At 38.2% G+C, this 12,367-nt stretch overlaps 1 long non-coding RNA gene across 31 annotated transcripts in view; it reads left to right on the top strand.

The window, feature by feature from the left end:
- Window positions 1-12,367, top strand: part of LOC143686324 (uncharacterized) — a 123,824-nt gene that overhangs the window by 45,256 nt on the left and 66,201 nt on the right. For 15 of the 31 annotated variants that reach the window (XR_013177050.1, XR_013177048.1, XR_013177054.1 and 12 more), the window contains one exon: window positions 513-599. The exons of 4 other annotated variants lie outside the window; for them this stretch is intronic. This is a non-coding gene — a long non-coding RNA (uncharacterized LOC143686324). Of the gene's footprint in view, window positions 1-512; window positions 600-4,083; window positions 4,151-12,367 lie in introns of all 31 variants that reach the window. 12 more of the 31 variants (XR_013177052.1, XR_013177032.1, XR_013177036.1 and 9 more) reach the window with 1 other exon arrangement.

Here is a 12,367-nt window from a genome sequence, read left to right as displayed (position 1 = left end):
CCAATCAGCTTAGTATTGCAAATATAATGAATCATCATGATATTTTACTAAATAGAGAAGCAATTGAGGTCCCTGAGGCTAGCTTATGACATAAGGCTGGAGAATTGATATAGTACTGAAGTGGAACAGTAATGATGTATTGTTGGCTCTGGCAGCTGAAAGTAAAGTGCTTCTGATGGTCTTTACTAACAGGTATGGAGCAAAAAGCATTTGCCAGATCAATAGCTCCATACCATATACCAGGGGCTATGTTAATTTGCTCAAGTAACAAAATGCATCTGAAAGAGCAATTGCAATTGAAGTTACCATCTGGTTAAGTTTGTGGAAAACCACTGTCATTCTCTAGGATCCATCTGTCATCCAACCAGGCCAACTACAACTTTCAAGTCATTAATGGTGGCACTAATCTCTACAGCCCTTCCAGGAATGCAATGTTGTATGTGGTTTACTATTTAGGTGATTTTAATGGCTTCTTCTTGGATTTTCCTAACATAAAGGCCTTTGGTCCACAGGTCAAGAAATCAAAGTGGGAATTTTGCCAGTTGTTGAGCATGTCTACTCCAATCATTAATTCTGGAATCTGGGAAATTACCTACAAGGTGAGTTTGGGGACTCACTTGGTCCATTGTGAGACAGAGTCAAGGCATTGATCTCTTGATCCTATAAGCCCCTCTGGTGACTGGCAGACCACAGTGTTTTTGGGGTCTCAAGAAATTAGTTTCAGTTCAAAGCCAGTTTCTAGCAATCCTTGAAAAGTCCTTGTATTTCCTCTTTTGCAAAACACAATATCCTGGTAAAATCCAGCACATCCCCTTAGGGAAGTCTAGAATAAGATTTACAGTCTAAGTTTTCGTCTATTTAATAAGGAAATTTCTTAAGGGTACTTGACCTCTCCTTTATTCAAGGGACTCTTGAACCAGTTCGTGTCTCAGAATTTGTTGAAGGACATATTCTTTAATTGTAATAATTTAAGTCAGACTTCTGTTTACTGAACCTAGAGGTATTCTGTGTATACAAATCAAATAAGACTTTAATAGGCTGCCCATCTATTTCAGTTCTAGGGATACTGTGATCAAGTAGCCAATTAGACATTTGACTCAGTTGCCATTATAGCTAGGAAACATGACTGGTCTTTGGCAATTGGATATTACCATGAGATCTCATAATCCACAGTAAATTAAAGGAATCAAGTTCAATGACCACAATTTTCATTATACTTTCTGTCCTAGTGATAATATTTAGCCAGAGCTCATCAAGGAGGCTGGTTTCCCTCCTGAATGTACTTCTGATGGTCTTCTTAAAGGAAAGTGCCCTCAAGACCCTCCCAAGGGGCATATTTAAGGATGGATGTGTAGGTTTTACATGATAAATCCACTCGAACATTCCTGTCTTTCTGAGCATTTGAACACCTTCCTCTACAGAAGTACAAAGTACTACCATTTTTACTCCATCTAGTATAGGTCAGCCTTGAGTTCAGGCTTCAAAAAAACAACCAAGCAAACCACTAGACTCATTCCCAGCCCTTTAAGCTAACATATTAAATCTAGAATCTTTGATTAATGAGTCTATACCAATTAATTTTTCCTGATTCAGTAACGTATTTCTCCCATCCTGATCCTATATCCTTAAAATCCACTCCCACACATTTCCTGGGTTTCCATCAACATAAATTGGAAAAATCACTCAATTCTTTGGTATGTTTCTCATAATGCACAGTTTGAAGTTTGTATTTCACCCTCTGGGGTCTTCTTAGACTTGAGTCTGGGTGGAGCTCTAAAAGCACTGGGAGGTGATAGGAGTAAATCCTGAGTAGGATCAACATCCTTACAGGACAATTTCTCAGGGGACACTACAACAGGTTCTTCAGGCAAAGTAGAAGGACTTATTCTTCTACCAAAGGAACTGCAGTAGAATTTAAGGGTTCAATGTCCACAGGTTGATGAGAATCTGTCACTATACTGCCATCTCAATTCCCAGGGTCCCATTCCTTCCAAGGCTATTCCATGATTTTAACATGTGTTCCTGTGAGCGTGGGATTTTAATTTGCTTGGTAAGTCAGCCACCCACAGGATATCTGAAACAACTCCAGGTACTAAATTTTGTATCAGTCAGAGCTTCTAGGAGTGATATAGAATATGGGAATCATTTCATAGATTTGACTTTATATAATTGCATGATTTGGTTAAATAAAGATTTAGCCTTTGTGTCTGGTGCTGAGCCTGAAGATAACAGGGTAGGTATTCAGGAAGAAAAGATAGACATGAAATGGGGAAGCAAGGATAAACTAAAACCCACAGGATGACCTGGAATACACATCTATCTTTTACCACCTCTAAGCCTCCAACTTCAATGATGCCAGTAGCTGGCAGGAGAGCTTAGAGAGGAGATACAGCAGGATTCGCAGGTGTTGCAATCCTAGCTTTTTGCGGTTGCTGCAAACACTAGTAAAGCATTTATTGACACTAAAGTAGAGATTCAACAGGGACTCAATGAGTTGTGGGTCCAGCTGCTGCCCCACACCAATAACGTGAGCCAGCAAATGAGGGCCAAAAGTGTGAGCTGAAACAATGCTTGGGGCCCTGCAATAACTTTGCAAGTGTAACAAGAATATGGCTGCTGCTTCATTCTCACCTTCCAAATGTCATGCCAAATGCTAGTATGGAAATATGCAGGGAATGGGGATTCTAGGAAATGTAATTTCATCTTAGCTAAGTTAGCGACCAAATCCAGCACTGCTTCTTTTTCTGAACTCCTATTGTTTCTACTGCTCTGTACTTATTTGCTCTGTCAAGGAAAATGATCCAAAATTGGGACCTAAGATGAACAAATGATTGCAGCTCTTTTAAATGTCATGCTAAAGCTTTGTCATAAGCCTTATCTTTGGATGATTTAATTCTCCAGGATAGGCAGTGGCAAACTTTTTCAAGGCCAGATAGCAAACTGTTTAGGCTTTGAAGATGACATGGTCTTTGGTGCAACTATTCCACTCTGCATCTGCTGTTATAGCTGGGACGTGGCCATAGACCTATGTAAATGGATGAGTATGGCTGTACTCCAGCAATATTTCTTTTACAAAAACAGGTGGTAGGTGGGACTTGTTTCACTGAGTGACCCTTCCTGTAGGATAAAGTAGTTCCGTTTAATTTACTATTTACTGTGGAATAAGGCCTGGACTCTGTAAAGTAAAATATTAACTTATGGACTGACACATTATAAAAGACTTTTTTCCAATAGAGATGCAATAGATTTCAGTTCATTAGAAGTGATAACACCAAAAGGTACAGTTTCATTGCACTCTAGGATATTAGCTGCTTTTGTATCTCACATTGCAATCTTATTTCAGGGTCCATTTTTGATCGACTATAAATACTTCCATCTCTCCTACGTTCTTTGAAACAGTTTCACCATCCTTCCATTTCCCTCCTACGGCCTTACTTTAATCTTTGACCCATGTTAACTGAATATTTTTAGTAGACTCAAGATTTTAACTTTCTAGCAATTATACTTTGACAGATCTCTAATTGCTTCAAATGAGTTAAACTTTCTTCTGTCAGGTTTTAGTTTTCTCGGGGAAAGAGTGCATATTGCATCTGTGTGCTTTATTCTCAACCACAGATCCCGGCACAGTGCTGGACACACACTAGGAACGTAAAGATTTTGCTTGACTGATGTCAAAATTCTATTATGCTCTTCATAATATTACAAACATTCCTCACAGCTTTAGCAAGAAAAACAATCTTAACAATAGCTGGCATTTAGTGAAAGCTTATTATTTCAAGTATTGTCATTATCCTTTATATAAACAAACACAGTTAAATCTCCACAATCAAACTATTAGAGAAATCTGTGATTATTTACACCTTACATATGAAAATCTGAGTTTAAAGAGATTGAATAATTATTTCAAGATAGTACCGCTTTTAAGTATATTCCCCCTGTGAAGTTCAGTCCTTAACTCTTTTTATGATCAACAGCAAGTGATTGGCAACTTACATGTAAGAGACTGTGTAATACTTTCGAAAAGCAGGTATTAAGAGGTTGATTTATGTGCTCTGAATTTTTAAAAATTTGTTTGTTTCTCAGAGTTTTAGGAGTCAACAAGTAACACCTTCCCTCCAGAATTCAGAACTTACTGGAAAAGAAAACACAGGTGAGGGCAATTGGAGATCAGAAATGATGGCTATAGGACCCAGCTTTAGATCTACAAGCCCCCAATCAGGCAGACTTACCCCTTCGGTCACACGCAGTGTTGGCTATCCTAAGCCTTTCCCACGGAGACAGCCTGCCTGCTGAGCTCAAAGAAAAAGAAGGAACAGCTGCACTGAAGCTGTCCCCATTTTTTCTCCCAGTAAAATCAATTAGTTGTCCTCCAATATGGAGGAATGAGTTAGGATGTGAGTGAGGTCTGGAATATTCCTCTCGCTCTGCAGGTCTTCCAACATGGTGCACACTTCAGCACCATCAACATCCCCTGGTGGTTGTTAAGACTGAAAATTCCTGGCCCAATCCAGACCTATTAATCTGAAGCTATGATTCCGCGATGAGTGTGTTAAGGAGCCTTCTGAATGATTTTGAGGCAGGCTTAGTTTTGAGAACATTGCACAAAAGATGCCCAGTGGGGAATTCAAGTACTACCTTATCAGGCGGGCAATTCTGTGGAAAGCTTGGCTTTTTTTCATGTTTTGCACAAGTGAGAGCCTGTCTGCAGCACTTCTCACTGCCACTGAGGGGAGATTTTCAGATTCATCTTATTTTATTATTAGTATGAATTGCTCTTTCTTTGAGAGTTTACTACTGATTGGGATATTAAATTCCATGTCACTGGAGGATTTATTTTTTAAAAGAAGATAAAAATGAATTTGAGAAAGTGGTGTGGATATCTCTTTCCCTCTGCAGTTATGAATAGCAGTCATTTTCATAAAAACAAAGGCTTCACATGCTTTCCCACATCATCTTTGATTTCCCTTTCTATCCATAATTCATTGTCATTTAGGCAGATGACCTAAAGGAAGAAAAGTACAGGGAGAGAACCCTAATGTAGTGTCACAATGTGATACAAAGGTGGTTGTCAGCAAAGCATGTCATTCAGTTACTTCCAAAGCTGTGGTGGTAAAAAGGAATAGGAGATGACACTATGAACAACTGTTTGCCAACTATTTGAATAACCTAGATGAAATGGTCAAATTCCTAGAAACAGACAAACTACCTACACTGGCTCAAGAAGAAATAGAAGATCACAATAAACCAATAACAAGTAAAAAGATTGACTCAGTAGTTAAAAAGCCTTCTATAAAAGAAAAACCCAGGACTAGGTGGGTTCACAGGTGAATTTTACCAAAGATTCTAAGAAGAATTAGCAGCTATTCTGCTCAAAGTCTTCCAAAATTTTGAAGAGAAGAGAACACTCTCTAATTCACTTTGTGAGGCCATCATCACCCAAATACCAAAGCCAGATGTAGATACACAGGAAAAGAAAACTACAAACCAATATCCCATATGAATACAAATGCCAAAATTCTCAACAAAATACTAGCAAACCAAATCCAACAGCACATCAAAAGAATTATACATTGCGATGATGTGAGATTCATCCATGCATGCAATACTGATTCAACATAAGAAAATCAATAATGTAATATACCACATTAACAAACTGAGGAGTAAAAACCATATTACCATCTCAATTGATGCAGAAAAGGCAATTTGACAAAATCCAGCTTCCATTCTTGATAAAAGTAACTTAGAAAACTAGGAATAGAAGGAAACTTCCTCAACATGATAAAAGACATCTATGAAAAATCCATAGCTAACATCATACTCAATGGCGAATGACTGAAGGCTTTCCCTCTAAGGTCAGAAACAAGACAAGGGTGCCCACTGTTACCGCTGTTATTCAACATTTTACTAGAAGTTCTAGCCAGAGCAATTAGGTAAAAGGAAGAAATAAAATGCGTTCATTTGGAAAGAAAGAGGTAACATTTTCCCTATTTGCAAATGACATGGTCTGATATACAAAAAATCCTGAAAAATCCACAAGAAAATTTCTGGAACTAATAAATGAGTACAGCAAAGAAGCAGGATATGAAATCAACACACACAAAAACCAGTAGTGTTTCTGTTTACTCGTAATGAACAATCTGAAGAAGAAACTGAGAAAAATTCCATTTATAATAGCAACTAGAAGAATGTCATACTGAGGAATAAATCTAACCAAGGATATAAATGAAATGTATACAGAGATTTGCAAGATAATCCTAAAAGAAACTAATGAAACCTAAATAAATGAAAAGACATTCCATGTTCATGGATTGGAAGACAAAATATTGTTAAGATGTCAATTCTACCCAAAGTGATTTGTATAGTCACTTAAAAATTTTCCATTTTAAAAATTAGATCCAATGTAATCCCAATAAAAATTCCAACAGGCTTCTTTCCAGAAATGGAAAAGCCAATCATAAAATTTGTATGGAGGAATGACGTGCCTCAAATAGCCAAAGCCATCTTAAAAAAGAATGAAGTTGGAGGATTCACATTTCCCAATCTTAAAACTTAATACAAAGTCATATAATTAAAACAACATGGCACTGGCACAAAGACAGATAAAGACCTATTGAATCAAATTGAGAGTTTATACATCAACCCTCACGTTTATGGCCAACTGACTTTTGACACGTGTGCCAAGTCTGCTCAATGGAGAAAGAACAGTCTTTTCAGCAGACAGTGCTAGGAAAACTGGATATCCAGGTGCATAAGAATGAAGGTACCTATCTCATACCACATAAGAAAATAAACTCAAAATTAATCATAGACCTAAGTATAAGAACCCAAACTATAAAACTCCTAGAAGAAAATGTAGGGAAGCATCTATAGAACCTTGGTTAGGCAAAGGTTTCATAAGATTTTACACCCAAAGTGCAAAAACAAAAGGAAAAAATAGATAAATGGGACTTTATTACAATTGAAAAACTTTTGTGCATCAGACATCAGAGGACTTTGTCAATAAGGTAAAAAGAATCTATTCAATGGAAGAAAATATTTGGAAACCATATATCCAATGAGAGTTTAATATCCAGACTATATGAAGAAGACATACAACTCAACTTTAAAAAGACACACAACTCACTTTTAAAATGGACAAAATGCTTGAATTGACATTTCTTTGGAGAAGATATACAAATGCACATGAAAAGATGCTCAATGCCACTAGCTATTAGGGACATGTAAATCAAAAGTACAATGTGATACCATTTCATACCCTCTAAAATGACTGTTATTGAAAAAAAACCATAAAATAACAGGTGTTGGAGAGGGTGTGGAGAAATAAGAATACTTATTTACTGTTGATTAGAATGTAAAAAGGTGTAGCTGCTGTGGAAGACAGTTTGGCAGGTCCTCAGAAAGTTAAGTATAGAATCACCGTTTGACCTGGATGCCCTCTTCTATGTACATACTCCAAATTATTGATGGCAGGGATTCAATATTTGCATGTCAATATTCATAGCAACTTTCATTATTCCTAACTGCCCCAAAATGTAAGCAACCACGTGTCCATGAGTCAATGAATGGCTAAGCATGATGTGGTGTATACATTAATGGAATATCATTCAACCATAGAAAGGAATGACATTCTAATACATATGGCAATATGGATGAAACTTGAAGATATCATATTGAGTGAAATAAGCCAAATACAAAAGGACACAATTGTATGATATTGCTGCTATGAAAGAATTAGATTGAGCAAACTTATAGAGTCAGAATCTAGAATATAGATTACCAAGGATTGGGTGGGGACAGGGAATGAGGAGTTAATGCTTAAATTGTGCAGAGTTTCTATCTGTGTTGGTTTTGGTAACGAATGCTGGCTGTGGTTGCACAACATTGTGAATGTAATTAACAGCACTGAATTATATATTTGAATGTGGTTAAAAGGGAAATTTTAGTTGAATATATATTACTGGAATAAAAGAATTTTTTTAAACTTTTTTTTATTGCATAGTATAACATATACACAAAGCAAAGAAATAAAAAACTAATAGCTTTCGAAACACTCTTCAACAAGTGGTTACAGGACCAGAACCCAGAGTTTGTCATGGGCTACCATACGATCCTCTCGTATTTTTCTTTCTAGCTGCTCCAGAATATAGGAGGCTAGAGGGCTTAAATACTGTTTTATAATCACAGCCGACTTCTTTTTACCTTCTTTTTGTGAACAATAACATATATACAAAAAAGCTATAAATTTCAAAGTACTGCACCACAATTAGTTGTAGAACATATTTCAGACTTTGCAATGGATTACAATATCACAATTTTAGGTTTTTACTTCTAGCTGCTCTAAAATACTGGAGACTAAAAGAGATATCAATTTAATGATTCAGCATTCATATTCATTTGTTAAGTCCTATCTTCTACGTATAATTCCACCAACACCTTTGATATTTCCATACTTTTCTTTGGGGTTGTTTGGGCTATGGCAATTCTAAATTTTTGATATTGGAAGGGTCTGTCACTAATATGGGGTAGGGAGATGGAACTATCTGATATTCTGGAGAGACTGGACTAGGTTTCAGGACTTATCTGGACCAGGGACCCATCTGGAGGTTGTAGGTTTCTGGAAAATTACTCTAGTGCCTGGAAGCCTTGTGGAATCTTATATATTGCCCTAGGTGTTCTTCAGGATTGGCTGGAATGGTCCTGCTTGGGGGTTGACAAGTTGTTATGATAAGTAGCAAGGTCTACCTGAAGCTTGCATAAGAGCAGCCTCCAGGGTAGCCTCTAGACTCTTTGAACTCTCTGCCACTGATACTTTATTAATTACACTTCTTTCCCCCTTTTTGGTCAGGATGGAATTGTTGATCCCATGGTGCCAGGTCTGGATTCATGCCTGGGAGTCATCTTCCATGTCCCCAGGGAGACTTTCACCCCTGGATGTCAGGTCCTATGTAGAGGGGAGGGCAATGATTTCATTTGCAGAGTTGGGCTTAGAGAGAGTGAGGCCACATCTGAGCAACAAAAGAGGTTCTCCAGAAGTAGCTCTTAGGCATGCCGATAGGTAGTCTAACCTTCTCTGCTACCTATATAAGCTTCACAAGAGTTACCTTCATGATCGAAGGCATGTCCTATTAATTTGGGTATCCCTGAAGTTTGACACAGTATCAGGGGATTCCCCGATGGTAAGGTTTAATAGTTCCATATTCTTTTTCCCCTCCCTCAGGGAACTTTGCCAATACTTTTTGATGATCTGCTTAATATATTCTAGGATGTTTCCAGGCATTATAATAATCTATCCAGGATTAAAGGACCTCTTTCTTATTCTGTGCTTCCTGTGTTTCAGTTGTTCAAGTGAGCTATACAGATAGGTTGAACTAGATTATGCACTAGAAGAAATTTCAGTTCCAGAGCAAATAAACCTTTCCTTCATTGGTCTCAAAGAGTATGTATGGTTCTAAATTATAGACACTGTCTTCCTTACCCCTAGATTCTGAATTACTTTAACCCCAACCTGTTCGGCTTCATTCTTATCTCTAAATATCAGGTTATATATATAAAACAGCCTCTCAAAATCCAGAAATAATAATCACCACTCAGGACACAATGTGTCTGCTCTAAAAGCTTACAGTCTAGGTTCTTGTTTTCTTATAAGCTGGAATAAAAATTTTAAAAACAATAACAAAGGACTGTACAACAGAGTAAACCTTATTGCAAATGATGGACTATAGCTAATAGTACAAGTATAAAAATATTCTTTCATGAATTGTAACAAGTGTACCAGAGTAATGCAAGGTGTTGATAATACTCTATTTATGCATGAGTTTTCTATAAATCTACATTTCTAATTAAAAGAAAAGCTTTGGTGGACTTCCTGGTAATGTCTGCATCATAGGAACCCATTGGGTATGTGTATCAACTCAAACTGAAGAATAAGTGAACAAATGAGACAAGCAGTAATAATTTAGATAGCCTTAGCCTTATGGGGCTTTTGTGACACAGTTCATTGGGAGGATGAAGCCCTTTCTATAACCCTAATTAATCCAAATGGAGACTGATAAATTGCAGTGGGAAGTGCTCATTGTAACAATGCTTTTCGCTCCTGGAGGACAAGGCTTGATTGCTGATCTTGGCTACTGGGAAAACCGCTTGTTGTTACACTGACCCACTCTGACACATGAAGAGCAGGGAAGCGGCGATTGCTGCATGGTTCATTAATGTAACACCACTGGATAATGGCGCCTGCCTTGTCACAAAGGTGCAGTGTTGTCTCAAGGTTAGAAATCAGATTTACATCAGCACAAGGAAGGTTTTCTCATAAGATGGTTTATTTGCATCATCAGGACTGCTATTTTCACACAGCATCAAAACCATATGCTCTCTGGAAGCAGGAGGCCCTCATGGAATAAATATTTCAGGAACACGATCCTCTCTTATTTTTTTTTTTACATGGGCAGGCACCGGAAATCGAACCCGGGTCCTCTGGCATTGCAGGCAAGCATTCCTGCCTGCTGCGCCACCGTGGCCTGCCCCCTCTCTTTCAATAATCATCTTTTCTCTACAACAATCAGCAACTTTGGTCACCTGGGGAGTTATCTTTAAGGTAAACCTGGATTCATCTTGGCTTCCAGAACATCGCTGAGACATCTGCCACTCGATGGGACATATCAGACCAGGGGGGAGGGCAGCCCTTCACTGGACTAGGGTCAACTGTCATAGGAGCGGGTGCAGCCTTGGAGAGTCTAACAGGAAATTCACTGGTCCCAGCAGGCAGGTCTGGCCTTTCTACATCCTCCCTCCAGTGTCAGCGTTCACAACACTAATTTCATCCATACACACATGGCAGATCAGGCTCTGGGAGTTCGTGCAATCTATTTATTGAGTTGCAAGAAAAAATATTTGTTCATATCACAATGTTAACATATGTAAAGTTATTATTTGATGAGTATTAGATTGGCATTACCATCAAATTTTATTAATAATAGTTATTAAATGCTAATAATTTAAAAAAATAGGGCATATACATACATTCCAGGCACTGTGATAAATGCTTGCATACGCAGAGAGGATATTTTGAAAATATTTAATGTGCATTTCCTTGTTGTCTTTCTGAGCACCTAACTTTACTCTAGTCTGCCTAGGGATGCAGATAGAGATTGTAATTTGTTCTTCAGAAGAAACACTACAAGAAAGAGATTCTAGCATCCAAAAATATGTTTTGTTCTGAAATGCTTATAACCTTAAAGCTTTGAGGTCTTGGAAAAGGATCTTTAGTTTTCTTTGTCTTCTGCTTTAGCAATTTGATAGCCACAATTTGCATGAGAGACAAAAAGTTTTCCCTGAAAACAATAGAGTATAACTGTGATAGAAGGAGGAAAACAGGGAATTATATATTAGCACTAGATAAGTGAAGGCCATACCAAGTGCAGAAAGGAACTCTGGTTTCTGCTCAACTTAGAAGTTTCTGGGGAGAGGTTAAATCTTGGGCTTCCCTTTGACCAACCTGGAAGCATTCATACTATTGTGGGTCAGATAGCAGGAGAGTCTGAACTCAGCCTTCCTGGTCCACCTTTGTGGCAGAACCCAGGAGGGCAGAACCCAGGAGGAGCTAAACATCTGGACTTGGGGGTTCTTAAAGGTGACTGTCAAGCATAGTTGCAGAGCAGACCACCTGCTCGAGGCCACATAGGAGGCACAATCAGACAGAACTGAGATTTGCACCTAGTTCTCTTTGACTCCCAGCCTGTAACCCAAGTGCTGTAGGCAGGACTCAGGCCTGTGTGGGATGCTCCTAAGAGATATTACCCAGGAATAGCCTGGGTGGTCACACTTCTCTACTGTCACTAGGACTGGAAAAGTGTTCTGTGATGACCAGCCTGCCTTTCCCTTCAGAAAATTCCCCTTCAGAAAATTCTGAAAATGCTGAAAATTCTTCTCCTTTTCCTATTTGCATGAATAACACCATTTTTCTTATTGCCCTTGCCATGATAACATCTCTTTACTTCTATGTAATTTCAACATGTTGTAACGATGATTTTACAAATTTATATAGTAAGGTTTGCTGCTTCTGGATGACGTGAAGAAAACCACATTTTTTTCCCATCTGTAAAATGATTCAGTATCATGCAGCGGAATGAGTAATTTCTGGGAAGCCTTCCATGTTCAACAAAATGTTCTAATCTCATCCAGGGCATGTGCTTTCTTGCTTACTAAAATCTCAGAGGGTGGGTAGCCCTGCTGCTTCCTGGTCATTGAGTGTGATCCCGGTTTTGGCCTCCTTTATCTTTTATCTTAAATGATAGTCACCATGCTCCTTTCAGGTTGGAATCTCTGTACCCACTGGCTGTGTATATGACAAAAACACTTAATAATACAT

This window comes from Tamandua tetradactyla, chromosome 6 (genome assembly GCF_023851605.1).
Source record: "Tamandua tetradactyla isolate mTamTet1 chromosome 6, mTamTet1.pri, whole genome shotgun sequence".
Classification (NCBI taxonomy): Eukaryota; Metazoa; Chordata; class Mammalia; order Pilosa; family Myrmecophagidae; genus Tamandua; species Tamandua tetradactyla.
This window is presented reverse-complemented; position numbering and strand designations above follow the sequence as displayed.